The 27088-nt window shown below is 39.8% G+C and overlaps 1 long non-coding RNA gene across 1 annotated transcript in view; it reads right to left on the bottom strand.

Annotated features, from left to right (window-relative positions):
- LOC130458518 (uncharacterized) overlaps positions 1–25087 on the bottom strand; it is a 48681-nt gene extending 23594 nt beyond the window's left edge. Inside the window, exons 1-2 of the long non-coding RNA XR_008917912.1 lie at positions 24899–25087; positions 21181–21423 (exon numbers count right to left, since the gene is read on the bottom strand). This is a non-coding gene — a long non-coding RNA (uncharacterized LOC130458518). The remainder of the gene's footprint in view (positions 1–21180; positions 21424–24898) is intronic.
- Between the last annotated feature and the right edge of the window lie 2001 nt (positions 25088–27088).

Below are 27088 nucleotides of genomic sequence, written 5' to 3'. Positions count from 1 at the left end.
GGGGTAAAAGAAGTGATACAACAGGTATACAAGTAATCAAATATAAAGTAGTATGAAGAATATTGAGTAAAAGAATATGAATTCTTGGAACATGAGGAGATGCTTCATAAAGGAGGTGACAAATGAGCTGTGCTAATATTGAGGGAAGCTAGGTATTCCCATACACAATCAATGCATTTACACAATTAGGAGATAACTATTGAGTAAGAATGCTGGAATGAGGCTGGACCAGCTATCTGGTGGCAGAGGGCTTTCTCATTTGGGGATGCAATGGTGATTGATGTTTGTGGGGGTGGTGAAATGAGAGGCGGGGAAGGTGTAAGAGAGAGAGAGAGAGAGAGAGAGAGAGAGAGACAGACAGACAGACAGACAGACAGACAGACAGACAGACATTCAGAGAGATGGAGAAAGAGGGAGAGAGAGAAGGAAGAGAAAAAAGGGGAAGAAAGGGAGAGGGAGAGGAAGAAGTGAGAGAAAGAAAGAAGAAGGAAGGGGAGAGAAGAGAAAAAAGAGAAAGAGAGGGAAAGGAGAGAGATAGAGAAAGGAGTGAGTGAGAGAGGGGAGGGAGAGAGACAGAGAAAGAGGAGAAATGAAAGGTGGTGGACAAGCACAAGGCAAAGCAAAGCACATAGAATCACAAAAAGGAAAACTGGAGCTTTCATTCAAGCCTTGTATTTACACAGAAGTTCTTGAAAGTTTTGGAAAAGTGTTGAAAAGTGGACACATTCTACCTTTGGATAACTTTTTGAAAGGAGAGATAATAGGGACAGGTAGGAGACACAAGAATCCATCTTTGTTTATGACATAGTTGATGCTAGTATCTGAAGAGTAGATGTGCTACATGGGGTGGGGTGGGTGGGGGGAGGAAGAAAGGATAACACTGAATCATAAAACCATGGAATAGAAAGCCTAAAAGTGACCTTAGAGGGTCTGACTGGCTGATCTGACTGTCTCATTTTACAGGTGAGGAAATGGGGTCTCAGAGGTCACACAGCTTTTTAAAGCCAAAAAGAATACTTACATCCAGATCTATCATAGATGACTAATGAAAAACATATAGAGAAAACTGAAAGGCAAAATAAAAATTTCAATCAAAATTTGACCTGTGCCCAGGCTCACTAAGGGTTGTCTAGAGAAGAAGTGAAATGGTGGTCTATATAATGGAAGTTTCTGTCTGGAGTCTACCTTCTCTGGTCATACATTATGTCGACTTTTTTTATATTGATAGCAAAACTACATAGTAATGAACTCATTCAGGTTCAGCTGTTGATCCACTCCAAATCCTAGGTAATTTTTACTCTTATTGAAAGAGAACTTCATTCCCTGCCTTGTATTGGGATAATTTATTCTTTTCTAATTCAATTCGAATCCATTCAACAAGCATTTATAAAGTGTCTACTGAATGAGATAGGATGGGACAATTAATAGACCAGTGATGGCAAACCTTTTAGATATGAAGTGCTGGGCCCCTTTCCCATCCCACATCCAGACTAAGTGCTATGTCTGCCCCCTATTTTTCCTCCTACCCCCCTCCTTACCCCAGACAGGGGAGGGAGGAAATTCTCCCATTGGACTGCTGAGCAGAGAGGTGGGAAAAGTGAGGAATGTCCTTAGACACATGGAGAGGGGGAAGGGAACAGCTCTGCCCCTAATCTCTCTGGCTTTCTAGTAATGAACTCTGGCAGGTGACTGCAGGTGTGCCCACAGAGAGAGCTCTGTGAGCCCTTTTTGGCACTTGTGCCATAGGTTCACCATCATGGGGATAGACTATGGGACTTGGATCCTAACAGATCCAGATTTGAATCCTGCCTCCAATATTTGACAATTATAAGTACTTGAATAAATCACTTAAACTCTCTGGGCTCAGTTTCTATTTTAATAAAATAGAGAAGTTGGATTAGATGGTATCTACTATAATCCCTTCTAGTCTTCAATCCATGATCCCTTGTGCCAGGATGCGTGCTAGGGTTACAAAGACAAAAATAAAAAAAAGGCCTTTTCCTCAAGGAGCTCACAAGGTATCAGAGAGAAGCAACATTTATATCAAGAAGCAAATATAAAATATACTCTGGACAAAATAATTACTAACAATCCAGGAGTAAGGGAGTATTGAAAATTAAAAGACTCAAAAAGGACTTCTTTTAAGAAGTTGCATTTGGTTTGACTTGGAGGTAGTTTCGAGCCCTAAATCTATGACTCTATAACCTCATAGAAATGAAGGTAAGTTTATTATTAAATAAGAGATAGAGAGTATTAAGGAATGTGAAAAAAATGTCTTTGACTACATTAAATTTAAAAGGGTTTGCACAAACAAAACCAATGCAGCTAAGATTAGAAGGAAAGCCCCAAACCGGATGGGTCTGGGTGGAGATTTACAACAGGTTTCTCTGATTAAGGCTTTATTTCTCAAATTCATAGTGAAGTGAATCAAATTTATAAGACTTCAAATCACTCCCTAATTGATAGTCAAAGAACATTTTTTCAGAAGAAGAAATTAAACCTATTTATAGTCATATAAAAATACTTTAAATCACTACTGATTAGAGAAATGCTGCTCAAAGTGACAAACCATCTGATATTTATGCCATTTTTCATCTAGTACAACCTTATCCTAAATATATCTTCTCCTTATATTGGGTCCACCATCAACCACATTTTAATTTTTGACATGTAAAAATTACAGCTGAGACGGCAACTCCAGGCTATCTTCTCCACATGAGCTAACTGCTGGAGAGCTGATTCCCTGGGGAAGGTGACAAACGCCATCTATTGAACTGTAGAAAAACTGCAGAAGCTATTAAAGAATCTGAGGTATAGATCTCCTACAGGACGGAGGTTGGGAACTACCTACAAGAGGAAGAGTGGCAAAGAACAGCAAGTGGGGCTTTCCATATAAAATTACCATCTTGTGGGAGTGAAAGTAACCATAGAGGGAAGAAAATGAAAAGTGATAGGGAGCAGCACCTAGTGAAAACTGCTGGGAGAAAAGTAATATAACCTAATAACTGGGTCCAAGAGAAGCACCCAACCTTCCCCTTGCATAAGCTCCACCTAAGGTGATACTATAAGTCACAGAAAACATGATCACTCTGAGGCTTGATTCCATAGGGGTATATATGGGAGATCTATATGAGCTCATTAATTAAGTACTTTTTAAAAAAAATGTATTTTCTCTCTTAGTAACAACTCTTAGACAGAAGGGCAAGAGTTAGGCAAATGAGTTTAAGTGACTTGCCTAGGGCCACACAGCTAGGAAGGGTCTGAGGCCAGAATTGAACCCAGGTATTCCTGATTCCAGATGTGGTGCCCATTAATTTATAAATAAACTGTTTCATTTTTTGAGCCCTGTGATCCTGAGTGTGCTTAAAGGAGAGTAGCAGCTACCCTTAGAAGAATGCCCCCAAATGATATTGCCAAGTCACCTAGGTGAGAATAATGAACCAGAGCAGTAAGGCCCCAGTGTATTTAGATCCTTCTTGTCAGAACAGAATCTTTGCCATTAGCATCATACTTGTTTGGCTCTATTAAAAAGAAAAGGTTGCACATTGCACTTGGAGTTGATATATTTATATACTTATGATGTTTACAAGTGAGACTCCTGTGAGATAAGATCTTATTGGAAAAACATGAGTCAAGTTGAACAGTAAGATCTGTGACACTGAAAATCAATCCTTTTTAATGTGAACAAACTGGCCTGTCTGTACACCAATTCCCCCCTACTCTCCCCCTTCCATTAACCCCCACCTTCCTTCGAACAAGAGCACAGCATACAACTTCGAGGTTTTCAGATGCCCAACGATTTGCAATCAGCAAAGTAACATCCAGCGAACAACTCATGGATTAAAAAATCATTCTTGATGATGCCCAAGATCCCAGAGAAAGAGTTCAAACTTAGTGGGCCAAGAGTTCCTTCTACCCTCTCCTTGTCCCTTCTCCGAGGGTATTCGAGATGAAGTAGATGAGGAAGGTTCCCAGATCTCAGTTCCTGAGCCAAGGTCTAGGTTGGAACCAGTCTTGAGCCCTGTCAAGTTTCATGTGGCTTCAGGTTTCTCAGCAATCAGGCACCTGTGACTCAGGGGCTTTTTTCTCTTTCTCTTTTTCTTTTTTTCCCCTTTTTGGCTACCTAACTCATCAGCCTAAAAGGAATAACTCTGAACAGGCTGTGCCGTAGGAGTGGAAATGAAACATCTAAGAGAAGGTTGGGACAAAACAGTGTGGGAAAAAGACAGGGCAGAAAGTGGGCAGGCTCTCATAGCACCAGTCCTTTAATGTTGCCAGTTGGGAGCAGATACTTGGGATTGGCTTGATGCCCATAGAGGTGTGTTTGAGAGTAACCTGAAACCTATTTTTACAAGGTATCTTCAGTTAAGAAGGCTCCGGTTCTCCTCTGGCTCAGCTACTGGCCCTGACTTTGATCTTGCATGCACTTTCATGCAAGGATGGCAATTTGGAGTAGAAGGAAAACCAACTCCATGAGTGAAGCCATGAGAAGACAGAGGTTCAAGTCTCTGCCTATCTTACAGAGTTGTTCCTGGAATAAAATGAAATACTCATCCCTCAGATTTTTGCTGTGTTTTAAGGATTGCAAAGTATATTCATCACAAGAACCCTGGGAGGTAGGTATTATTATAAGCATTATTATTCCCCCCTGTAGAGAAGGTAACTGAGATGGCAAAAGGGATGAAATGGTTTTCCCATTTAGCACAGCTCATAAGTATCTGAGTTGAATGAAGCTTGAACATATTTGATCAGCAACATTTGATACAATTGTAATTACTATCTATCCATATAGCAATTTACTATGTGTCATTTGGAGTATTTTACAAACCCCAAGAAAAGACATAAATGAGTTTAGGAAGGCAACATATAACAATGACGGGAAAACTCAATTAACCACTTATCAGCTGGACATCTTTCTCTACTAAAAGCAGAATGCTTAATAATTTCTTGATTTATCTTAATGATAATTTAATTATCCAAAAGTTGGAGGAGACAATGTGGGAAAAAAATCTATTCTGGATCTGATTCTTACTCATAAGTAGCAGTTAGTTCCTCAGGTTAAAATGATGAAGATTTGAAGGGAAGTGACTTCTATCTTGGAATTTGTGATGAAGAGAAGAAAGTTGGACCTAGTTTGCTAAATTACCTTCAGTTTTTGGAAAGCACATACCAGCAAGAACAGCTTAGTGGTGCAGTGGATAGTATGCCAGGCCAAGAGTAAGAAAGATTTCACTTCCTGAGGTCAAGGCTGGCCCTCAGATACTTACTAGCTGTGTGACCCTGGACAAGACACTTAATCTGTTGACTTCAGTTTCCTTATCTGTAAAATGAGCCGAAGAAGGAAATGGCAAATCACTCCAGTATCTTTGTCAAGAAAACCCCAAATGGGTCCCAAAGAGTCAGACCCAACTGAAAAACAGTTGAAAAGAATCAGCAAATTCAGAGAAAGGATAGACAGGATCCCATGAAATAAAAGGACTATATAAGTCACCAAAGAGACATTATGAGCTTTCAAGAATGAAATTCTGAAGATGCAAAGAAAAACAATTTCAATATGGCGAAAAAACCACGGAGTTGTCTGTAGAGACCAATATGGATGTAAAGGAAACCCACTGAGTCAATTAGCTATTAAAAAGATGTGTAGAAGATGAAAACAAGGCAAGGAATGAAAGAGGAATATGTGTGATTCATAGGACAAGTGATGCCCAGAATGTTAACATTCAGAAAGAGCTGGGTCTGTTTGGAACTGTTAGTAGTGAAAACAATGTTGGACTTTTTCTGGTTAGTCTCAGAAGGCAAAAATCTGACTTTCAAGAGGAAGTCACTGAAAGACAAATTTAGAATTGATATAAGGGACAACTTTTCAAGTCATTCAGATGTGAAATGGGTCATTTTTTGTGTTTACAGGGTTCCTCTTCCCTAGGGGTCAGTCAATAAGTATTTATTATATGCTTACTATGTGCCAGAAACTGTGCTAAGCACTACAAATATTTTTTAAAAGGTGGGGAGGGGCAAAGATAGTCTTTGCTCTCAAGGAGCTCACAGACTAATGAAGGAAAAAATATGCAAACAATCATGCACAGACAAGCTATATTCAAGATCAATTGGAGATAATTACAGAGGGAAGGCACTAGAATTAGGGAGATTGGGAAAGTATAATAGCTATCGTTTATATAATGTTTTAGATTTACAAAGTACTTTACAAATATTATTTCATTTGATCTCTGAACCAACCCTGGGTGGCAAGTACTACTATTATCCCCATTTTACAGAAGAGGAAACTGAGGCAGATAGCTTTTAGGGGACTTGATTATACCTCATATTATGGCTGTTTGTATATGTCTTAAATTTTCTGATGTGCCATCTCATTCTCCACCCTCCCCATAGCGACTAGCACATTGCTGTGCACGTGGGAAATCCTTAGTAAATATATATTTAGTGAATAAATATCTGATTGTTCTTTTGAAGTTTGTTTTTCTTAATTAGCAACCATCCTTCTTCTCTCCCAGAAGTATGTATTGCCTAAAGCTCTCTCCTGGTTCTTCTTTTTCTCCCTGTACTTCTTCCCTTGCTAATCTCATCTGCCCTCATGGGTTCAATGATCATTTCTGGGTAGGTGAGTCCCAAATCTTGATATATACCTTAAACATTTAGTGGGTGCTTAATAAATGTTTATTAGATTTATTGGATTTAGTCACTACTAATTCAATAACATAGGTAATGGAGAGACAAAATCCCCAAATGGAAAGTTTCTTGTATAAAGGAGCTTGCATTCTCTAGAATGTGACATCTACACTGACAAATACAAGGTAATTTTTATGATAGAGAGCATTAATAAATGAGTGGGGATCAAGAAGGGTCTCATGTACGAGAGTGCATCTGAGTTATGCCTTGAAGAAAGCTGATCCTCAAGGTAGAGAAGAGAATGCATTTTATTCATCCCTGTACAAAAGCAAAGAGGTAGACTATTAGCTAGTAGAATAATTCTACTGGAATGGAAAATGGAAATTTTCCATATTGTTCATGCTGTGACAGAAGACAATGTATCACACATATAATAAAAAACTCGTAAAGAAAATAAAGCAGAAGATGCAATTTGATCTACAGTCAGACTCCAACGGTTCCTTCTTTGGTTGTGTATAACATTTTTCATCATCAGTCCCTTATGGATATCTTAGAAACTTGTTTGCTGATAATTACTTTGTCCTTCACAGATGATCATTGTACAGTATTTCTGTTACCATACACATCATTCTCCTAGTTCTGCTCACTTCATTTTGCATTGGTTCATATAAGTCTTTCCAGATTTTCTGAACCCATTCTGTTCATCATTTCTTATGAAGCAATAGTCTTTCATTACCATCACATACCACAACTTGTTCAGCCATTTCTCAATTGATGGACATCTCAGTTTCTATTTCTTTGTCACTACAAAAAGAGCTACTAAAATATTTTGGTTCAGGTAAGTAATTTTCCTTGATCTCTTTGGGTCTACAGACCCAGTACTGGTATTGCTGGGTCAAAGAGTATGCATAGTTTTTTGGTCTTTGAGTGTGGTTCCATATTGCTTTCCAGAATGGTTGTATCAGTTAACAGTGCCACCAACAGGGTATTAGTGTGGGACCCAGATTATAGAACATTTTAAATGTCAGGTTGAAGAATTTGTATTTTATCCTAGAAGCAATTAGAGGCCACTAAGGATTTGGAGGCAGCTAGGTGGCACAGTAGATAGAGTGCTGGGCCTGAAGTCAAGAAGACACATCTTCCTAGGTTCAAATCCAGCCTCAGATACTTACTAGCTGTATGACCTTGAATAAGTCTCTTAACCTTGTTTGCCTCAGTTTCCTCATCTGTCACATGATCTGGAGAAGAAAAGTTATTCCAGTTACTTTACCAAGAGAACCTCAAATCGGGTCAGGAAGAATCTGACATCACTCAACAATAACATACACACATATGTGCAAACAATATATATGTCACATATGATATTTGTATATGTCTATATTTATATAAATATATGTGTATACATATATACACAATCTATTTCTCTATCTGTGTCTTTCTATCTGTCTGTCTGTCTATCTATTGATATTTTCTATAATTGAACCCATGAAAGCTGATGTGATCACTGAGAGATGTCACAGAGAAAAGAAATGAGAGTACAGGGAAAAGCCATGGGGGAATACACATACATGATGGTTAGAAGCAAGATGATGTTCTAATGAGGAAGAATGGTCAGGCAGGGAGAGAGGAACCAGGCGGGAACGTGGTCTAATGGGGATCAAGGAAAGTAAGTGTTCACAGGGCTACCTAGAACAAAGACTAGAAAAGGACAATGACTTTTGCCACTTAATAAATCAGGAATGACCTCAGAGAAAGCATTTCAATCCAGGAGAGCATCAGATAACGGATTCCAAAGAGTTAAGAAGTGAGGAGGAAATGCAGGAAAGAGATGCATCCACAAACATGTGTAGATGAGACCCTGTCAAAGAGTTTGGCAGTGAAAAGAGGACGAAAGGTTGGACGATAGCTTGAGGCAATAGCAAGGTCAAATAGAAGCTTTTTAAGCAGAGGAGAGACCTGGCCATGTTTGTAGTTTTGAGGGTTGTTTTTCTCCAATGTAAACATAGCTGTCTACATGGTTTCTGTATATATGTTCTTGTGCACATGGACTCTAAACACTAAGAATCTTTGCTACCGCTGACAGGAAATTGCATGTCTTACCTTGCCAAAATCCTTACACTGCCTAAAGCAGAGCCTGCCATCTGAGCAGAATTGGGTTACATAAGAACTCGGAAAAGATCCACAGAAGATTTATGATAAAATAATTATTATAATAAAATTCTTTGGCAAATAATACCTTTGTTGCAAAGGCTTTGGGAAGACAACAAAGAAATAATTATGGGCACCTATTAAAGGTTACAACCGAATAAGATCCAGATTATAGAATTACTGATTTGGAAGTGGAAGGGACCCTAAAGGTCATCCAGCCCAACCCCCTAGTTTTACAGAGGAAGAAACTGAGGCTCAGAGGTGAAGGGACTCCAGAGTCACATAATTTTCCCATTACTAAGAAGGAAGAATGTGTAAGCACAGGTCTCTACTATTTATTGTTCAGTTGTTTCAGTGATCCCATGTGGGATTTTCTTGGCAAAGATATTGGAGTGGTTTGCCAGTTCCTTCTCAAGCTCATTTGTCAGATGGGGAAACTGAGGCAAACAGGGTTCATTGACTTGCCCAGGGTCACAAAGATAGTATCTAGGTCAGGATTTAAACTCAGATCTTCCTGATTCCAGGGCCAGGGTTCTATTCACTGTATCACCTAACTGCTTCAGGGCTGCTTATAGGGCAATCTTAAAGTGCTCTAGACTACATAAGACTCACAGCCTAAGAATATACTGCATCCTGATTCATTTGCTACCCTGTCTGGTCATAGAGCAGCCATAAACCACAGAACAATATGGTGGAAAATACACTGAATAGCAGAGAGATCTAGATTCAAATCTAGCCTCTAATGCATATTACTTATGAGATTTGCAGCTAGAGCTGTAACACTGTATTATAAACCCATTATGGGTTACATTAGTAATAAATAGGCCATATATTTGTGTGTGTAATTTATATATGTAATATTAAATTTTAAAATGTGTGATATATGTAATAATGTTTGTCGAGAATCTACTATTTATCATCTAATTTGATTTTCACAACTCTGTGAAATTATTACTATATTTATCTTCTTTGACAGATGAAGAAACTGAGGCACAGAAAGGTTAAAGGGCACATAAGTAATAAGTATTTAGGATGAGATTTGAACTTTTGGATTCCAAGCCTAGAATTCTGTACTGGTTTAAATTCATCCCATGATAAAGCTTATTGTGGCAGGCAAAGTGAGCAAAAGGATGTAAACTCCTCAAAGGCATGAACTAATTAGATTTTGGTTTGTTTTTGGTTTTGTTTTTTTATGTTTGTATCTCCATCCCATAGCACAATGCCTGCCTGGTATCAGGCTTTTAAAAGTATGTTAAAAAGGACAGCTAGGTAGCTTAGTAGACTGAAAAAGCCAAGCCTAGAGATAGGAGGGAGGTCCTGGGTTCAAATATGGCCTCAGATACTTCCTGGCTGTGTGACCCTGGGCAAGTCCCTTAACTCCCATTGCCTAGCCCTTACCACTCATCTGCCTTGGAACCAACACACAGTAATAATTCTAAGATAGAAGGTAAGATTTTAAGGTTCAAAGACTGACGGTAAAAAGCAAAAGAGGAAGAAGCAGCTAGGTGGCTCAGTGGATAAAGCACCAGATCTGGAGTCAGAAGGACATGGATTCAAATCTGACCTCCTAGCTATGTGACCCTAGGCAAATCACTTCACTGCCATTGCCTAGCCGTAGCTGCTCTTCTGCATTGGAACAGATAATATCTAGTATCAATTCTAAGACAGAAGGTAAGAGTGAAAAAAATTGTTAAATTGAATGGACAACATCCAAAACTTGGGATGGGGGGAGGAAGGCTTTCAGAAATGACTAGGTGGAACCTTAATTTCAAAGGGGTGTGTGTGTGTGTGTGTGTGTGTGTGTGTGTGTGTGTGGTGTTTGGAACAGAGAAGAAGGCAAATGGGAAATAGGAACATGGAAGTTAGAAAACCCCACACTCAGAAGGCTGAGGATTTGCTTGGGAAATTCAGGTAGGATTTCACACTGGATTATATTGAATCCGTGTTCTACAGCTCTGACAGGAGTGCTTCTTTTTCCATCAATAAATACCACTTTGAGAAATCCTTTCATCCCCTTTACTGCCCCTTCTCTCTGCTTTTGTCCTGCTGCTCCAGGAAAGTGATGTGGTCACCATTCTCCATTTGGAATTGTAGGATAAGAATCTCCATGTGTCAGTAATCTCTCTCTGGTGGAGACCTGCTGGCTCTTTCAGGTACTACTGGAGAAAAGGAGCCTCTAGTCTAATGGGGGATACAAGGGAGGGCACTTAGGTTCAATTTCTAGTTGCTGACATGCTGCATGATCTCAGCCAAGATCTCTAGGCTTCCATTTTACATTTTATAAAAATTTACAAGGGAAGGTGCTCTCCAGTGACACTGCTGCAAGCACATGTTCACTTTTCTAAGTGATTCCAGCGCACTTAAAGGAGGAAAGATATGGTTTAAAGTGGTGACCTCTAACCCTCCTCCCACTTTTTTAAACACACTTATATACCCAGTAATAAAAAGATTTTGAATATCCATTCTATTATGTTGTCATTTCCTTACTTCTAAATTATTTACACGCACAGCCACATCCTAGTAAAATCATCTCAGCAAATGGGCTAAACCAGCTTGAGAGTAACCGACAAGCCTCAAATCTGTCGGTGAGTTAGGAGGATGTCTGCCCCAAGCATGTGAAGACTTCCCCTGGCAGAAGAGGAGGATGAGAATAATTTATTATTCTGATGGCCCTGAAAGCAGCTGAAGCGGGTGCTGTGGAGTACCTAAAGCTTGGTCAGATGTGGAAGATACCAAGGTCATGCACCGCATCCCAGGCCATCACTATTTATCCTAACCTCTGTCTAGCCACTGGATCTTGATGACTCTGGAAGAGAGAGTAAGGCTGATTGATGACTTTGTTCAATGCTCTCACTTAAATCCAACTCACCCAAGTATCAAGAAATCATTCTATGATGTCATTGACTGATCTTTGAAAAAAGAAAGAACAACTTCTAAATCATTCCTTTGTACCACTGCCCTAATACTTATATATAGTAAAACAAACAAAAATAGACATTTGAAAAAAGGATGAAATAAAGGCTTATATTTGAGTGTAGAGGCAAAAAGCAGCTTTCAGAATTTACTTACTGTGGGGATGACAGAAAGACCTGTGCTTTAAGAAAATGATTTTGGTAACTGACTATGTGGTGGATGAATTAAAGAGGGGAGACACTGAAGGCAGGGGGAAATAAATTAGGAAGTCATTGCAATTGTCCAAGTGAGAGGTAAGGAGGTCCCATGTCCTAGTGACTGTGGCAGTGGAATGAAGAGACCATATTCAAGTAATGTTTTGGGGAAAGAAATAAGATTTGGGAGTGAATTATGTATACGAAGTGAAGGAGAGTAATGAGCTGAAGATGACACTGAGGTTGTAAACCTCGGTGACTAGAAGGATGGTGCCCTCAACAGAAACAGGAAAGTCTAGAAGATTAGGAAGAAAGATGATGCAGTGAAATTTTCCATGAGGACCACAATCCATTTATGAGTGCTCATCTTGTGCAGCTCATTCTGCCCCAACTCCAATCAAAAGGGGTGGTGTGTGGGTGTGTGGGTGCGTGTGTGCATGTGTGCATGCACATACATCACTGCTCCAAGTTTAAGCCTGCTCCCTGAGAATCACTTGCAGAAACCATGAGTTAAAGGAGTGGGTGTATGGGTAGGGCAGATAGTGGGTTTACTAGAGGGAGAAATTTTCTAGAGATAAACACAGTTTTGGCTGTGGATACCTTGGCAGAAGTTAGGTTATCACTGCAGTGAGTTGCCAATGTACAGGTTAGAAAAGGCTAAGTTGAAAGCATCCAGGTTGAAGGCAGGAATGGGGAGAGAAATGTAGGAGACAATGAGAGGTATTGGTTAATTGGAGACAAGCACTATGGTTGGCTATTTCAGGGGACAGTAGCAAGCAGCTCATCTTCTGAATCTCTGTTTGGTTGATCTCACATCCCTTGAGACCATAGCCCTTTCTTTGGAGAGGACTGATTTAAAGAACAAAGATTTAGAGAATATTTATAGAGAAAACCTTTGGAGGAACCCTAAACCATCAGGAGAAAACAGCTATAAACCTATGAAGGTCTTTAGATGATTTATTGAAGAGAAAATTCCACCATAAGTTCTTAAGTTCCTCTCTGACTATACTGTCTTCAAATGAACAATTCACATTCTGTCTTGAAAATTTACCTGCCCTATTATGACTGTCCTTGTATGTGGTTTTCTGAAGAGGGCAGATTGAGTCTCAGTTGGCAAACCAGTTGTACTGTGCAAGATCACACTCATGAGTCTTTGATTTGATTAGGAACTTGAATGTTAACTTGTCAACAATATAGCACTTAAGTCTAGGTTGTTGCTTGAGACACACAAAGAACTAAATGACTTTTCCAACTGTTGCCCAGCCAATAATTAGTAGAAATAGGGTTTGAACTCAGGGACAATGTCTGTTTCATATAGAATGGTCTTTAAGAGAGCAGGAAGTCATTTGGGCTTCCTTGATGACATAACTGGTGAATTGGGATCAAAGGTTTAAAAGACGTTCCCATTGTCTTGCAGAGATGACTTTTGTTTGATTGCATTCTAAATTCAGAGGTGGTGGGAAGGAGTTTCATTTGAATTTAATCAGGAATTTTATTCTTTTAAATTTAATTATCAGCAAAGTTGTTTTCATTTTTATTTTTTATGGTCCAAGATTGGCTCATTGAATTCCGATCCTGAACTTGAATCATTGACCTAACTTGAATTAGGCTTGACCAGTCAATCAAATCAATTGACCAATATTAAATATCTACCATGTACCAGATGCTGTGTTAAGCACTAGGGATGCAAAAAGTGGCAAAAGACAAGCTCTACTCTCAAGGGACTCATGATCTAATGGGGGATTAACAAAAGGAAGGCACTGAAATGAAGGTGTTTGGGAAGATTTTCTGTAGCAGGAGGGATTTAGATGGCACTTAAAGGAAGCCAGAAAGTTCAGTAGTCAGAGGGGAGAAGGGAGAGCTTTCCAGGTATGGGATACAATCAGAGAAAATGCCTGGAAGCAAGAAATGAAGTGTCTTATTTGTGAAACAAGTCCAGCATATTTGTGGGAAAAGCTAACTGCACCTGAAGCAAACTGGTCCAGTGGGTGGTCATAGGGAAAGGCATAGATCTGGGCAACAAACTCATTTCTTTTATCCAGCATCGGGTGACAGCATCAGAAAGAATCGCCTTTGTTATATAAACTGTACAAAAGGCCCCGTCTTAGTCAACTATGAAGAGATAAAGGACTGCCTCTATCTGGAACCTTTAACTTGTCCAGCTGACTTTGCAAGGTCAAATTCTTTGAGGTTCTGGCAAAAAACTCTGAGTTTTTTCTATTAGACCACACCCATGTTACTCTTCCTGTTAATATAGCATTAGCTTGCAGTTTAAGTTTCCCCTACAATCACTCTTTTGGAGTTCTTTTTTTATGAAAGCCTTCTCACTCTCAGGATCTCCTGTGGAGGAAGTCAGACCCCAGAAGGTGGTCTCCTAGGGGGTTGTAGTAGAAAGAAGAGGAGGCTTTCTTAAATTTGGAGATGGCTTGCAATCCTCATTGTTGCTCTCTCTCCTATTCTCTTCCCTTATTCCCCTAATCTAGGCAGACACCACTTTCTTTCATTGCTGTTGTTATTCAGTCATTCAGTCTTGTCTTTCCTTTATGGTCCTGTAGACCCCACTATATAGGCATGGGATTTTCTTGGCAAAGATATTAGAGTGGTTTCCCATTTCCTTGAATCAAGGCAAACAAAGATTAAGTGATTTACTCAAGGTCTCATACAGCTAGTAAAAACCTAAGCTTAGTTCTGAATTCAGGTCTTCCTGACTCCAAGCCTGACGTTGTATCCATTGCTCTACCTAGCTGAACCCCATCTCCACTATTATTTCCCCTTTCAATTATGCTGTTACTATTTCCATGCCCCTTTCTTTTTCCTTTAAGGCACAATCCTTAAATATCAAAAACTCATTCCCTTCTACCTAAATGCCAAATAAACTAGGGCAATTTATATTCATTTTCTTTACATTGTGATCCAGCTTTTCTAAAATGACTAATAAGGGCCAAAGATCAAAACATAAATGCTTTTGCTTGGCATTTAAAGGTCTTCACAACTTGGTACCTTCCTATCTTTCTAATTTTACACTGTACTCCCCTTTATGTACTTTGTAGTCTGGCCAAACTGGATTCCTTGCTGTCGATCATGCATGACATTACATCTTCTATACCCATGTCTTTGTACTAGTCATCTACCATGTCTGATATTCACCCTCTCTTCACCTTTAGCTCGTGGCATTCTTGGTTTCCTTCAAGACTCTGCATTCACTGGTAGTGTATTATCTACAAGAACTACCTCGTACTTACTGTATATTCTTATATATGTAACCACTGTCTCCCACAGTAGAATGTAAGGCCAGGAGCTCTTTTTGCCTTTTTCTTTGTGTCTTCTGCATGTATTGTATTGCCTTTACCCATAGTTGCTTCCTAAATTGGCAACTCTTCCTACAGAGGATAGATACAAAGATCCTTCACCATCCTTATTATTTTTCTCTGGATGTTCTCCAACTTATCAATGTTCTTTTCAAACTGTGGAGCCCAGAACACAACAGTCCAGATGAAGCATGACCAATGTAGAGCTCAGCTTGGATAGTCCACTTCCATCTCTTCTTGATGAACTCATTTCAGTGGAGGCAGGTTTTTGTGACTGAGGATGGGCATCATGCCAGGACCTGGGCTCTGGTGATCCTGGCTAATATGCTAGTGCTTGGAGAGGCTCTTAGGTGAAGCTGATGAAATGGTGCAAGAAGCCGGATGCGAGAACAGCTTTAAGGCCAATTCACACAGCCACAAAGATGCTTGGAAGCCATCATCAATCTGTAAATGTTTAGTTTGGACTGGGGTTTGGTGCCACGTTGATGCCACACTAGGTCTGCCAACCTCCTGAATAGAGAATAGATTCAGATGAGCTTCTGGGAAATCTAAGCTGAGATTAATTTCTGAGTCCTGAATTATTTATTCTTGGCCTCACAGCTGCTCTCTTAAGTTAAAGCAACCAATTGGTTAAATATTCATGCTTTGCTTATTTTAGTATATTTAATTTATCATGTATCACTTTTCTTGGGTTTTACATAAACTTGCCTTAAGACATTTTTTTCAGTTTCAGTTTTGGCAGAAAATTCCTCCTTCCTTGGCAGAGTGTTGATTAGTTGGTGGGGATCAGGGAGGAAGGGAAGTCTGTCTCGCTAAAAAGAGTTTTGTTGTGTGTGTGTGTTTTTTTTTTAGGATAACTTTTACACATTAATTTTGGGAAATGCCATTATAGTCTTTATCAACCTCATTAATTAATGTTTCATGAACACCAACTGTCTACAGAACACAAAACTGAATACTGAATGTGTCCTTTTATTCTTGTAATAGGGAAATATGGCCATAAATTCTTCTATATTTTCCTTTCCATTGAGTTAGTAAAAATGGAATATTGATTGATTTTCTTTTTTTCAGTTGTGACTTTCTTTCCTTTTCTAAGATAACATTGTCTCATTTCTTCTTCTATCTTTCTCCAGCAATAGTTTTCTCATGCCCCCATCTTGATTAGAAATATTAGAACTATTGTTTCCCATACCTAAAAAATTCCTAAGGTCTAAATTACTTGAAGTTGCTATGTAATTTTGTTTATTGTTGTTTAGATTTAGGACTTGGTCGGTATAATGAGAATCAGAGTAATTAATTTCCTGATAAAGTAGCACCAAGCACTTAAATGATTTCTTCATGGTCACAAAGATTGTATATGGTGGGACTTGAATTTGGAACACATCTTGACACAGAGACTGTTCTCTATCCACAATCCCAAATACCAAGGACTATTGCTGTCATAAATTGGGAATTCTCTCTACCATCCTAATTCAGAGTACAGAAATTCTATCAATATTTAGGACAATTTTTCTATTCATATCAGATATAAGGAGTTCAGTTATAACAGTTATCAACATCCACTAATCAGTGCTTCCTAAACATCTTGTATTGGAGGAATCCTCATTACCTAAAACTGAACTTTGATCTAACTCTTTGTACTGGAATTAAAAATGCTATTTAAAATGCTCTCTATTCGTGGCATCAAATAAAGAAGGATGAATGAAAAGCAACAAGAAACTTAATAACTCCTTTGATCTACTTACAAAAAGTATTTCATTTCTTTTCTAATCCTAATCCCATTGCATTTCTTTCTAACCTATCTTTTTATCCCATACTTACTGAGTAGAATACAGAAAAGAATTCTATTAGTTTCCTCCCCAATTAGGCTAAGTCAGTGATGGCAAAACTTTTAGATACTGAGTGCCCAAACCGCAACCCTCACTCTTCCTGAATTCAAATCTAGCCTCAGACACTTACTAGCTATGTGACCTTGGGCAAGTCAGTTAACCCAGTTTGCCTCAGTTTCCTCATCTATAAAATGATCTGAAGAAGGAAATGGCAAACCATTCCAATATCTGTCAAGAAAACCCCAAATGAGATCACAAAAAGTCAGACATAATTGAAAAATGACTAAACAACAACTAATAGAATCAGTGGGAGAAAAGGATGGAAATGCAGAGGTTTTCATTCATTCAATAATTTATTCATTTACTCATTCACTCATTTAACTGATATTTGTTTAGGATTATAGATCTAGGACAGGGAGAAAGCTTTAACCATAATTGAATATATAATTTTACAAATAAGAAAAATAAAGATAAGGGAAATGAAGTGATATCTCCACAGTCACATAAGATGTAAGCAAGTAGAGTGGGATTTGAATTAATCTTCTGTGATTCCAGAGTTGAGTGCTTTCTCACTATGCCATGCTATTTAGGGCTTTCTACATTCATAGTACACTGAAGGAGATATCTGTAGAAAAGACAACTCTCTCTGTGCCAGAAGTTACAGTTGAACTGGATTGAGAAACAAACACAGATAAGTTATGGAACTGAGCTACAAAAAGTTATGAGAGGTCCTGGGGAAGCTTGATACCAATGAAAAGATCAGGGAAGGCATCATAGGGAGACTTGACATTTAAACTGGGTTTTAAAGTATGGGTGGGAAGTCAGCATATCCAAAAGTCCCCTTCCAATACCTCTTTGTGACTTGTAGGTGATCTTGAGTTCTCAAAGGTTATGCCAAGAGAGAATAAGTTCTGGAAGGTTCTACCACATCAGAAAAGCTTTGATTACAACTCCACTGATAATATCTGCTTGTGAAGAACCTACCTAATTAAATATAGAGAAGCTTGTCACCATTGGCTAGGCACTAAGGGTTGAATTCTCTTTTAAAAAAAAAAAATATATATATATATATATTTTATCTAACAAAATTCCACATAAGTTTTCTGAAGTTATGTGATAAGAGATGAATTATCTGACTATTTTTAGACTTTAAAGAAACCTCAAAATGACCTTCAAACCTTTTGCTTCCATATTGATGGGGGTGGAGTGATATAAAAGGGGTCAAAGGTGCCTCATATCACATAGTCTTTATGATGTCATAAACATTAAATTAACTGTTGTTATTCCAAAAGGGAGATATTTATCTTCCAAGCCAACAAGCTGACACACTGCAAGGAGCAACCATACACAACAATATTAGTGCAAAGATCAGAGTCATCATCAAGTTAGAAGAGAACATAAAAAGAAGAAAGGAAGTTTATTCATATTATTAAACTACTACTATGTGCCAGGCACTGTGCTAAGGACTCTTGATATTATCTCACTTGATGCTCATCAACACTGGAGACTGGAGTGATCATTATCCCCATTTTATAGTTGAAAAAACTGAGGTCACAGGAGTTGCACAGGGTTTCCACAGCTAATAAGCATCTGAGGTCAGATTTGAACTCAGGATTTCCTGACTCCAGATCCATTTCTATCTGTTGGGTCACATAGATGCCTCAAGAGAAGATGAGAACATAAGCCACACATTTATAACCCTTTGTAATCCATTCAGGCAAGCTATTCATACCAAAAACAATGAACAAAGAAAATATACTGACTCGGGCTACTGCCATGTCTTGACAGAGGTTGACTGATATAAAGCAATGACCCCAGGAAGGAGACCAAAAGTACCCTGAAACTGTCCCAGTCATGAATACGTGATCTCTGCGCTTTAGTCAGAGATCTATAAAATTAGGTTTTCAGTGTGCCATCTTTTTTTAAGCATTTGATTTGGAGGAGTAACATGTACTTGTAAAGATTTTTTCCCTTCCTTCCTGAGGCCCAAATTGCTCTGTTGCCAGAGTTTGCATGTCCCATGTCCCCGGAAGAGGTTCAATTACCCAGGCACCTCCACATTAAAGTGAGATCAAAAAAGGAGTTCAATGCAGAAAGAATTTAAATAGCAACTTGAAAAAATAATAAACGTAAAAGATCGTTTGAGTGACGACATCTCAAAGATACCCATTTATTCTTCTTAAGCCACAAAGTTCCTCTGCTCTTCCCATCTAAAAATACCCATCTTGTCATCTTCTGATTCTACTTGACAGATTTTAAATCTCAAGCCCACTTCCCCCGCACACTGCAGGCTACTGTACTGCCTCATTTTACCACCCACACAGCCGCTGTTTAGAGGCTGTGAAGCAATTTCAAAATTCTCCCAAATAGAATGTAGCTATTTCCATGCAAAAAAATCATGTTGCATAGTGAGGTACATGAATGAGATGGAATGTTACTTCGCTGCAAGAAGCCACGATGATGAAGAATTCAGAGCCAAGTGCAAAGATTTTAATGAACTGATGCAGACTAACAGGAGGAGGAAGAGAAGGAATGATGTCAATGGAATAACGAAAGATTGAAATAGAAGACTGTGCCATTAAAATAATGAGGTGTGACCCTGGAGGAGAGATGAGCAAATGGAAATCCCTCCTTCTTTGAAGAGGTGGAGGTCTATGGGTTGGGAATGTTGAATATAATGGGTTGGCTAATTTTGCTGAATTTTGTTTTTGAAAAAATATATTTTTTTTAATTTTAAAAGAAATTGCTCCCAGGTTAGGACAGGGTGAAAAACTATGTTCAGATCTGAAGGTGATATAGAAACAAAATTTTTTTTTTGTATTGATAATTTTGTATTGATAATTTTTAAAAAAGTCATATTTCCTTATAAAATATTAATTAAATGCTTTTCAGAGTATTATATGATATCATATGCTTATTAGATTATTATATATTGTTTTTTCATTATTGAGTGTGAAGAGAGTTCTCTAGTTGCTATTTATTTATTTTGTTAATTTACCATCCTTTATTGAGCATTTACAATGCACCAGGCACTGTGCTAAGGTCCAGGGATACAAAGAAAAGGCAAAAATGATCCTTTGCCCTCAAGGAGTTTACAGTTCAATGGGAGAGAAACAGGAGGGAGGGGTCACAACATTAAGTAAGTATGTAAAGGATGCATAAAAGTGTTCCAAAAGTCTTAGTGCCATTTTATGATTTAATAGCTTAAAACTTGCTGTTCAGTCATTTCTGACTCTTTGTGACCCTATTTGGGGTTTTCTTGGTAAGGATACTGGAATGATTTGCCATTTCCTTCTGCAGTGAATTAAGACAAACAGAGGTTAAGTGATTTACTTGTCCAGGGTCACACAGCTAGTGAATATCTGAGACTAGATTTTGAACTCCAGTTTTCTTGACTCATTGAGCTACATCATGAGGCCTGGATGTTACTATTTACTTCCTTTTTTAACCTTTACCTTTTTTTTTTTAGATTTGATACTGAGTATTGGTTCTAAGAGATAAGGGATAAGTAATTGGGGCTGAATGATTTTCCCAAAGTCCCACAGCTAGGAAATGTCTGAGGCTAGATTTGAACTCAGTACCTCCCATCTCCAGGTCTGCCTCTCTATCCACACTTAGCAGTCCTGCTATTTATTTCTAATCATAGACATATACAGATCCCAGGGTGGGATGGCACACCTGGTCCAAAAGCGGTACATGTAAACCTTTGCTTCTAATTGCTATCTGTGAGCTGTGCTACAGCTGACAACCTTGAGACATGAAGACTTCTACTCAAGTGCCAGAGAGAAAATGGGGTAATAAACAGGGAATTTGGTCCAGTCCTGCCCTGTGGGAGAAGGTTGCCATCCCTCCTGTCAAAAGAAGAAAGGGTAGCTGTCCTGAGCACAGTTTTATGGGATGAGAGAAGAGGAAAGCTCCAAGGAGGGAGGGTAGAGCAGTCCTCAGTGGAGATGGGGAGTCCTTGGTCTAGCACCCTTTTGGGAGAGCTTTGGGTTAGTGGGGGAAAGGGAGGAGAGAGAGCAGGAGAGGGAGTTGTTCTACCAGTCCAACCTTTTGGGCCATCATCCAGGCAAGCAAGGGAGAAAGGAGCCAGCCATCCCCTCTGATGGCCACATACTGGGTTAGGCAAAATAAATCAATGGCACCACCTCAACTTGCACCCACCGTCAGTCCCTGACAGAGACAGCTCAGGATCCTGAATCTAAGAGCCTTGGGAAAGGCGGTGCTTCTGGCCCTGGTGTCCTCAGCCATCATCTTGGGGCAAACATAATCCATGTGGAGGTACAGCCTGGAAACTGTTCCTGGAGGCGTTACAGTCACAGCCACTGAGATGTAGGAAAGAGTCTTCTTGTTATCAGTCCTTGGCATTGTGAACTGGCTCAGCATTAGAAACTAGAATGATTTTATCTGTGAAAATAACATTAAATAAGAACTCATGATGGCATAATAATAAATAAATTATTAATAATAAATAGAATACAAATATAAATGATAACACACAGACTAGAAATATACATAAATTATTAATTCATTTATTATTAGTAAAATTTAAATAAGGTTTGCACTGCACTCTAAGGACAGGGAACTTTTCCATCTGACATGGCAGCTGAAACCTTCCATGTGTCACTACTGGGATGGGAACTTCCTAAGAGCAAGGCCCATAATCCTTTTTCCTATTTGTGTCCCCAATGTTTTCCATGATAAGCGCCTCATAAATGCTCCATTCATTCCTTCATTTACCTGTGTTTTCCTCATCTGACTTTCTTTCTGTCCTCATCCCCTTTGGGCATCCCTGGCTCTCTTGTACTCATTAGGAAACTTTTACAGATTTCTTGGCTCCTGGGGCATTGAGGTAGGTTAATGGATAGAGAGCCAGGCCTATCTGTCCTCAGACATTTTCTAGCTGTATGACCTGGACAAGCCACTTAATCCCACTTGCCTAACCCTTACCACTTATGTCATGTCTTAGAACCAATACCTACTATTGATTCTATGATGGGAGGTAAGAATAATTAAAAAAAAAATCCTTCATCAGTAAATTATTTTTTTCAACAATGATCCCATTCTAGAAAGGAGGCAGGGCTTGGCACCAGCTCCTCATGTTCTGGAGACAATTCAAATATACTCCTTGGTGCCATATTGGGGCATTGAGACAAGCCACGAGCTGCCTGCTTCTCCCTTTCTCTGGATCAGGCTTTGTGTCCTGCAATTGTTATCCCTGGCAAAGAAGCACACATGAGCCCAAGCTCTGTTCTCACTCTTTGCTGTGCCCTATATAACTGGGGTTAGTTCTCAGGCAGAAACAATATATTCTTAAGTCTTTATTGGCTCCACATAAAAGGGCAACATAACCTCTCTCCACCTGCAGATAGTTCTGGGTTTCCTAACATATTTGCACGTATTTTTTTCTTAGATCTGTGAGGATCCATTTCCTCATGTGAGCTTTAGACCCTGGTGCCATTGTCTTTCCTGGTCTTTCCCTCGTGTACCCACTGCCAGAGGACAGAACAACCTTGTTGCCTAGGTCTGGACAATGCCAGGATGCCATTATGTGCACTTTCTATTCACTGGCTGCCAATAAACCTGTCTTTTTGGCAGTCTCCAGACAACAAATCTGTGCTTCCTTTTTCCTCTGTTGTCGGGGACTTTTTAGAAGGTGGGTGGTGGAGGAAACTTGAACATACAGCAGGTGTATGTGTGTATGTGTGTGTGCTCATGTTTGACTGTGCATGCAATACATATTGCATATTTCCCAGCAATCACTAATTCTTAAGAATTCAAATCTTCTGAGTGTAGGCGTCTATCCACTGAACTTAGAATAATCAACACAATATATTGTATTAAATGACATAATATGTGATGTATTATAATTACTATTATTTATGTTCTAATAAAAACTTAGTTTTATGTTATAATAACATCATGATTATATAATTAATATTATATATCACATATTCTCTATATGCTATCAATACTTGGAATAAGCCTTTAATTAAATTCCAAACTATGAAGATGTGGGTTCAAATTATGCCTCGGACATATGCTAACTGTGTAACTCACAGCGAGCCACTTAATCTCTTGGTGCTCTAGGCAGTCTCTAAGACTGGAAATTGCAGAGAAGGTGCTGACCCGCACTGATAGAGGGAGTACCCCACTTGGGAGTTCCTTTTACCAATGAAATCATAAATGAAGTCTCTGTTCATATGAATAGCTAAAGGAACCAGTTTGAGCTGTGAAACCAGTTCTGGCTCTCAGTAGTGCTAGGTGCCTTCAGAGAATCAAATTTGCCCACCATACACTTTGTTTCTTATTCCCTTCTTTTCCCTCCTTTCCACGAGAGCCTCCTTCTTATGAGAAGAGCCTATGCCTTTGGCTTCAAACACAGGAATGACAGCCTGCAGAGCTGGAGGGGATCTTCTATCAAGCTGCCACCTGTTTTTGCTTCCAAACATCTTGAAGCCAGTCCCTGAACGTCATCAGAGGGTTAAAATCAGAAAAGTGGTAAAGGAGGCCCGGGCATTGTTCATTGTATGTGCCAGATTCAGTGACTCAAACCCGAAAAGCTTTTCCCATCTCATGTGCTCGTTCTGTGAGGCCACGTGTCATGTGACAAAGTCTTTTTAAGAGCTCCGATGACCTGATGCTGCTCTGTCCCAAAGGGGCCCCATGGAAAACACCAGAGAAGAGAAAGGGACAGAAGGGAGGCAGTAGGAAGCAGTGGCTTGCATAATGGGAGAGCACATTTCGATTACACCTTCCTCATAATGAGAAACAGCATGATTCTATAAGGAGGAGAATGCTCCCCATGAGTACAGGCCTTAGCCTGGAAATGAGACAAGAGGAAATATTGGGTAATGGATAGAAGACCTGGGTTCAAGTCCTGACTCTTAGACTGTGTTACTGTGAATAAATCAATTCCCCTTTCAATGCTCTCTGGGTGGGTGGGTGAGACAGGCAGATAAGAGAGATGGAGAAAGAGGGAGACATACATACACAGTAAAACAGAAGGACAAAGACAAAAGGGCAGAGAGACAGAGACAGAGAAAGACAGTGAGAGAGCATGCATACTCAGCAAAACAGAGGAACAAAGATAAAAAAGGGAGACAGAGACAGGGTGGGGAAAGGAGAGGCAGAGAGGCAGAGAGAGACAGACAGAAAGACACAGAGAGAGGGACAGAGAGACAGAGGCAGAAAGACAAACACAGAGAGACAGAGGCAGACAGACAGACATAGAGAGAGACAGATAGAAGGACAGAAACAGAGAGGGGGGGAGGAGGAGGGGGAGAAGTAGAGAGAGGAGAGAGGAGGGAGGGAAAGGGAAAAAAGGAGGGAGGGACAGACAGAGACAGAAAGAAACAGATAGACAGACAGAGACAGAGACCTTCTAAGACTGTAAGTTAAAGGGGAAGCTAGGTGGCTCAGTGAATAGAAAGCTAGGCCTGGAGAGGGGAGCTCCTGAGTTCAAATGTGGCCTCAGAAACTTCCTGGTGACCCTGGGAAAGACAACCTCTTGACCTAGCCCATTCAATAGTTGGTATTGATTCTAAGATGGAAGGTAAGGGCTTTTTAAAAAGGAGAAGACAATATGGGGCCAGTCAAAGGTATTCTGGCAAATATCTAATACCTGGGGGGGGGGGGGGGGGGGAGAGAAGGTATCCATGGCACACTTTTAAGTTTAATCTGCATTATTGACGTTTTCTCCATCACTCTCTTAAGTCTAGAAGCAAACAATCATTCATGCGCTGCTTTGTGTTTGCAGATTTTAGAGATGTAAATGCTCCCAGCTGAAAATGTAACCATCCTGCTTCGAGCTGGCTCCAGCACACCACAAGGATGGCTCTTGATCAGGAGCGGGAGCAGCCCCAGCCCAAATAATACTTACCGGACTGAGGGTTCACGCTGTCCTGCCAGCGCTTTAAAATGTTGGAGATACAAGAAAGAAAGCTGGAAAGAATCCCCAGGAATCGTTTGGTATTGGAGGTGACGAACCCTATGGAATTTCCGAGGTTGTTCTATGAGGTGATCTACCTCTACCGAGATGCATCGCGGCATGTGCTCCCGAGGTCTTCTCCCAAGCTTGCTCTCCACTTCCGCTGGGCTAAACCGAATATCCGGGGCATGGACTTTTCCAATCTTCATCCTGCCTGTACCCTGAAGAGCCTTTGTAAAGACTCCCATTTCCTCCTTTGCACTCCCAAGCATACTTTCACAGTGTTAGAAAGTGACTTTTCTTTGGCTGGTGGGGTGAAGATATTGGCTTTTAAAATAGTCTTAGAGCCGGGAGCATGGAGCATTTGTCAGAAACTGTTTGGGATCCCGGGACTGTCAGAATTTGACAGTGGTTAACTGCAGCTTGGTCTTGGTTCTCCTGTTTGTGATTAAATCCCAATTCGCTCCTCACTCTTTGGGGCACAATATATTTTAATCTGCCATCTATCATTTGCAGTTTGTCCATGAAGGACTCCAGACAGTTCCTGGATCTCTGATTCATCCGTTTTTACTTTTCTTGGACCCAGTCCTTCCTTTGTCACTCCCACAGCCACTGCCCTAATCAAGGTCCTCATCACCTCACACCTGGATTACTGCAATGGCGTCGTTACTGGCCTTCCTGCCGCCGGTCTTTCCCCACTTCCATTCATCTTACACATCGCCACCCAATTAATTTTCCTCAAATATCACCTTCCCCATGACATTCGCTTTGCTCAAGAACCTACAATGGCTTCCTGTTGCCTAAAGATGAAATCCTGGCCTGAAAGACCATCATTAGTAATCTGGTCTTACCTTACCAATCCAACTTGATCTCCCGCTGCTGCCAGTAAGAAGTATCTGTTGGCTCCAGTCAGTCCAGTCATGGTATTTCCCCAGCCTGGAATGTTTGCTCCCTGTTTGTCCAGATGTCTCAAACCTACCTCCCACTCATAGCATTCCCAGACAGCTTCAACCCCAAATCAACTCTCCATCCTCTAAACTCCTTTGGCTTCCCTAAAGTCCTTTGGGTCTGTTCTATATAGCTCAGCCCTTTCTATCTTATACTTTCCTCTAGCGTTTAAGTTGTGTTTTCTCTTTTAGACTACAGACTTCTTGAGGCCAGGGATGGTCTTTATGCCTCTCTTGGACCTCTCATCCCCCAGGCACAAAGCTAAATACATACTGGCCAATTCGATATAAAGACTGGAATAAGATGTTGGGAGTAGATTAGATACTACAATTCTATCACTCTATGCCTGATCCCAGGGTACCAAAAAAAAAGTGAGAATTCCAGGAGGTGATGTTGAATTTTAAAGGTATTTCATAGCCCAAGGGCCATGCTTCAGACCCTGAGTAACTTGGAATTGTAACAACTCCATTTGCTTTCTCTTTCTAGAACCTGAAGACCCTCCAGGGTCTTCTATAGCCTCCAGGCTATAGAAATTTGCTTAGTGACAGCTAGTGTGGGAGGAGGCTGAGACCCTTTGAGACTCAGTCCCCAAAGAAATCATTATTAAAGAGGAGATAGAAAGTGAATAATAGAAAACAAAGGAGCGGGATGGGGGAGGGGACCTGAAATCATCAAATATCTCTGGAAGGAGGAAACTCAAGGACCTTAAACATAAGCAGATTAATCAATAGGGAAAACATGAACAACAAAAAGAAATGTGGCCTCCAGTTCTAGTTCAGGCACATACAAATAAATATTGCAAAACAAAGGAAAATGATCCAACATTTGATCAGGTAGAGGACCCTGTGAAATGTGAGGACAACATATCAGTCTGTTTCTTAGGAGTCAAGAGAGAAATGAGGAATTCATCTTTTGAATAGCAAAAGTTCTGTTGTTAGTCTTCAAGATGCTATTTGGAGTTTCTTAGCAAAGATATTGATTGAAGTTGTTTGCCATTTCCTCCTCCAGTTCATTTTACAGATGAGGAAACTGAGGCAGAGTTAAATGACTTTCTCAGGGTCACTTGTTAATAAGTGTCTGAAGACAGATATGAACTCAGGTCTTTCTGACTCAAGGCCCAGTGCTCCACCTCGCTGTGAAATTAGCATTTGTTAATTATGGAAAAGCATTAGATTTGATAAGTATGGATTCTTT

The sequence above is a fragment of the Monodelphis domestica genome, chromosome 3, assembly GCF_027887165.1.
Source record: "Monodelphis domestica isolate mMonDom1 chromosome 3, mMonDom1.pri, whole genome shotgun sequence".
Taxonomy (NCBI): Eukaryota; Metazoa; Chordata; class Mammalia; order Didelphimorphia; family Didelphidae; genus Monodelphis; species Monodelphis domestica.
The sequence above is the reverse complement of the archived record's forward strand: the minus strand, read 5'-3'. Positions and strand labels throughout refer to the sequence as shown.